A 5,541-nucleotide genomic window follows, 5' to 3' on the forward strand; every position below is an offset into this window, starting at 1 on the left:
GTATGAAACTGATGTCTGGGTAAGGGATGTACAAGATTAGCATTATGCTGTTATTGCATCCCGACGGCACTGCAGCAGCGTCCTCGGAAACATCCTCTAATTGTCGTATTGTCAATTATTCGCAATAAATCAATTATTGTATGCTGCTATGAGATGAATTAAGAAATTATAGCAAGTATGTGGTAAACACATTAGGGAATATTATACAAATAACTCTTTAAATCACATTTGTTGGCTCTGGAAAGGGCCGATTGAATTGTTGAATTTGCGTAACACGGACACATTTTGACGGCGCACTTGTTGCGTCCTCCTCGCCCGATGAGATTTGCGGTGCGGATGACGATCATCTCGAACAAATTAGGGAATATTACACAATCAACTCTTTGAAACACATTTGTTGGCTCTGAAAAGGGCCGATTGAACTGTTGAATTTGCGTAACACGGACACATTTTGACGGCGCACTGGTTGCAATCCTCCTCGCCCGATGAGATTTGCGGTGCGGATGACGATGTGCGCTTCAACAAGCGGCTTTGGTCGATGTTCTTCAGCCATCTCGTAGCTTGCCTCTGGTAGCGAGGAGCTGAGCCGGTTTGGAGGAGCTCTTGCCAGCTCGGAAGTCGAAACGGAATGAAACCGAATCCAACGAAGGGAGCATGCTATATACCCTTAGATTAGCAGATTATGCTCCTCCCCTTCGTGCTCTTCTCTTTCTAATCGACCAATCTGGGAAATGCATATGTGCCAATAATGAGTTGGACTTAGAATTACTTGATAATTGCGAAAAATGATAATGCGTGAGAAATTGGTCGAACATGAATGAAAGGGTTGACAATTACTAAATATTCAATAGATCGCTATTGATAATCAATAGTTTTCTTTAATATGAAGGTAAATTTCTGATCCATGGTGCCAAAATTATGAAAATTGTTCAATGGGAATTTCTTTTCAAAAGCATTCTAAACATGTCGCAATTTTGTTACATGTGATCATTTTCGTAATCGAAGTGTTCTCATAAAATATGGCAAATCAAAGACACTGTCGGAAATTCCACTCTAGTTTACAATCGTTATGAAATTTTGAGCACTCACCCCGACGGCACTGCAGCAGCGTCCACGAATTGTCTCAAATTGACGTGCCATCAATTATTCATAACAAATTAAATTTTGTACGAAGCTGCGAGATTGATTGAGGAATATAAGATGTAATAAGGTTGGAAATATTATTCCTTCAACTCTTTTCCACAAATATTATGGCCCTGACAAGGGCCGATGGCTTTCTTAGCCTCGATTCGGTTACAGATAAATAGCACTACGGGATGTTATCAGTTGATTGCCATGGTCAAACGGGGAATTTGCTTATACGACGAACCAGCTGAATGGTTCGTGACGTGGATGGCGCACAATAGCAACGGGTATTGGATCCCCGGGCACAAGTCGAAATCAGGAAACGATGCTCACTCTTGAAAGCTTGAGCGATTTCACCAGTCCGACGCTCGATTAGCAGCATCTCCTCGGATCAGCAACTCTGGGGGCTTCTGGTTTCTGGTTCCTAACGGGCTTGCTTCTGGACCACCGATCACAAGTCGAAATCTGGGAGCGCGGATAAATTTGCAGCGGCGATGACGATGGCTTGGACGCTTCTCTGAGCAGCAGTAGTTTGCCGCTCGGAGAAGCGCCCAAGCCATCGTCATCGCCGCCGCAAATCAATCTTGCGTCTTCCTCTTCCGACGACACAAATTGGACTGTGACGCGGGTGCAAAAGCAAAGCGAGAATGACTCGCCCGACCGTGTTCACAGTCCGACCGCAAGAAGAAGACTGAGGGAAGAAGCAGGGACCCATTTGCTTTTATAGTGGGAAGCGACACCGTCGAAAAGTGCTCGAACGTGATTGGTTGGATAAGAAAGAGATCAACATTTATCAAATTTTCAATAGTTAAACAACAAAATTCACTTATCGGATATATTACTTACGATGCGTACATATATTTCTGATCGAATGATACTAAAATCGTAATAATTGGTTCATAAACAACGTTCAAAATCTCCCCTAATTTCGTTACATGTCTCATTCTCCGTACTTTTAAAGTGAAATTTTGAGCACTCACCCCGACGGCACTGCAGCAGCGTCCACGAATAGTCTCAAATTGACGTGCCATCAAATATTCATAACAAATTAAATTTTGTACGAAACTGCGAGATTGATTGAGGAATATAAGATTTAATAAGGTTGGAAATATTATTCCTTCAACTCTTTACCACAAATTTGATGGTCCTGACAAGGTCCGATGGCAGATGAATAGCACTGCGGGAAGTTATCACTTGATCGCCATGGTCAAACGGGAAATCCTCAACGCAAACAGCAACGGGTAGTGGATCCACGGGCACGTGTCGAAATCTGGAAACTCGAGCGCTTCCGACGCTCGATTAGCAGCAGCTCCTCGGATCAGCAATTCTGGGGGCTTCTGGTATCTGGTTCCTATCGGGCTTGCTTCTTGACCGCCGATGCTGAATTTATCACGGGTCGAAATCTGGGAGCGCGGATAAATTTGCGGCGGCGACGGCGATGGCTTGGACTCTTCTCCGAGCAGCAGTAGTTTGCCGCTCGGAGAAGCGCCCAAGCCATCGTCATCGCCGCCGCAAATCAATCTTGCGTCTTCCTCTTCCGACGACACAAATTGGACTGTGACGCGGGTGCAAAAGCAAAGCGAGAATGACTCGCCCGACCGTGTTCACAGTCCGACCGCAAGAAGAAGACTGAGGGAAGAAGCAGGGACCCGTTTGCTTTTATAGTGGGAAGCGACACCGTCGAAAAGTGCTCGAACGTGATTGGTTGGATAAGAAAGGGGTCAACATTTATCAAATTTTCAATAGTTAAACAACAAAATTCACTTATCGGATATATTACTAACGATGCGTAGATACATTTCTGATCGAATGATACTAAAATCGTAATAATTGGTTCATAAACAACTGAGTTATTAACGTTCAAAATCTCCCCTAATTTCGTTACATGTCTCATTTTCCGTACTTTTAAAGTGCACCCCAATATAGAAAACAAAGACGTAGTCCTACGTCAAAATTCAAAAAAGCAAGGGAATATGAGTAAAAAAAACTTTGGGCGTAAAACAAATAATTTCAAAATAAATAATTAGTTACACAGGTAGTTTACTTGACTTTGTTTGTAGAAGTTCAGATAACAAGGTGGATTCTAATTACTAAAACGACAAATCAGAATGAAGATTTATCTCGACAGACAATACTTAAATTGGAAATATCATACAAATGACATGACAAAACAAAATCTTGGTACAGCAACGACGTTGAACAAAACTTTAATACACGCAGTTTAAATGAATAGTTATGAAATAACAGATTACTTGCTTTATTGCTTGTTTAGCTACATAAGTAGATCGTTTTCATGGCAGCGTAATAGCCGAGAAAACTATGAGTATAACGTTTCTATAATCCTTCTTATTATAAATTGAAAGGTAAATCAGATTAACTAATTATTTAACTAATATCAAATTTGTTCCACAGAGCTATTTACAAAACACCACACATAATCCCTTCTTTCCCAAATCCTTAGGCAAAACACTTCACTACCGCTATACCTATGTATGACTGATTCCATGTTCTTTTTACCTTGCATCATTCATACGTGAAGTGGAAGAGTAGAAGCAAAACTTAAAGAACCTTCTTGTCAAAGATGTTGCGTTGCCTACTTCCCAAACTCCAAAACCCCCGGTGTATTATGGAAGGTGTGAGTTTTTAAACTTATGCTGGAGACTTGGCCCCTGACCCCCTTGTACATCAATAAAATAAAATAAAATAAACTTACCCTGACGAAAAATACAAGCAATTACAACGATCCGAAAATACAACAAGTTAACTGAAAAAAAAATAATATTGGCCCATTAGTGGGGCTTGGTCTGCCGCTACGGCTATCTGGGCCCCCAAAAATCTACTTCAGCGATCAAATTTACTTGAGCAGCGTTCATTAATTATGTAAAGGCCGGTTTGCTACTGACAAGAAAAGGAATCGCCTATCTCGATGCGTGGAAAATTTCTCCCAAGAAATGGTCAAGAAAATCACTTTTTTCTAATCGCAGTACGCAGTTGAGAAGAAATGTCACTTCAAAGGGGGCTCTCTGTAGGAAATTTCTTGACCCTTTGAGTCAAGTAATTTCTTTACTTTTCTTGAGCGAAACAACATACTTAGCTTCACGGTGAAATTGACAAATTTTGACCCTCTCCGTAACGCTTTTTGTATGAAAAAAAATTGTATGAGCCGTAACGTTTGAGCCTACTGCCCCCCTTCTCCTAGTAGAGTGTTACGTAAATTGTGGACAGAACCTTGCGAGATAATTGAAAATCGACTACAATTTCTCAATATGTATCCATAACGCGCTTTAAGGCTAAGTACCCTGTCCTTTGGTTCAGAAAGGGGTACGGGCGCGTTCTGCCAACTCGGTCGAAGCAGATTTCTTGTGTGAACAAGTTACAACATGGACGTTCTAAAGTGCCAGAATGAAGTGTTGTGCTTGTGGGGAGCACTTGAAGATCGGATGGAAGGTCATTACTTCGCGTTCGTATCTATAAAGTTCTATACAATAACCGACCCTTAGCTTAACTATTTAAAATAACAGTTACAAATACAATAATCGTGTTGAGCTTACTAACATGTCGTCGCGTTAATTTAATCATAATGATCTTTTATCTACATCCGTCGAACCATTCTGAATGGCCGTTGTGAGAATATCACTAACTTCTCACATGCAATAAAGCTGGATTGTCCTACATTGAAACATTAAGGTTTTCACTCATTTGGATTCATTTTTTGTTGTTCGTCATCAGTAGTGTTGAGATGTCCTGAATGCCGCACATGGCGTACAATGATCATTGCCATGGAGTTTCTCGGAAGCTGCATGGGGATTGTTATCATGGGAATCCAAAGAGCGAATTTTGTATGATTTCATTGTAGGTCAATATAGTAATAAAGCATGTAACAATCACTAACATTTCTTCTCTCTTTATCCTTGTTTTCATATCTAACCCGCCATTACAACGAGGAAAAAATCATCCGAGAGGAAAGACATGGCAGCGTATTGGCCGAGAAAAGATAAGTATTATGCTTCTGTAAATATTCTTATTATTGATTGCAAGGTGAATCACATCAACTAAATTTTTAACTAATAACAAACTTGTTCCACAGAGCCATTTACAAAACACCACACAAAATCCCTCCTTTTCCATGTCCTTAGGCAAAACACTTCACTACCGCTATATGTATGACTGATTCATGTACTTTTGGCCTTGCATCATTCATACGTGTATTGGAAGTCAAGTGTAGAAGCAAAACTTAAAGAACCTTCTGGTCAAAGATGTTGCGTTGCCTACTTCCCAAACTCCAAAACCCCCTCGGTGTATTATGGACGGTGTGAGTTTTCAAACTTACGCTGGAGACTTGGCCCCTGACCCCCTTGTACATCAATAAAATAAAATAAATACCTAACGTCACTGTTACGGGCTGATAAGTGCCAC

The sequence above is a fragment of the Aedes aegypti genome, chromosome 2, assembly GCF_002204515.2.
Source record: "Aedes aegypti strain LVP_AGWG chromosome 2, AaegL5.0 Primary Assembly, whole genome shotgun sequence".
In the NCBI taxonomy this organism is placed as follows: Eukaryota; Metazoa; Arthropoda; class Insecta; order Diptera; family Culicidae; genus Aedes; species Aedes aegypti.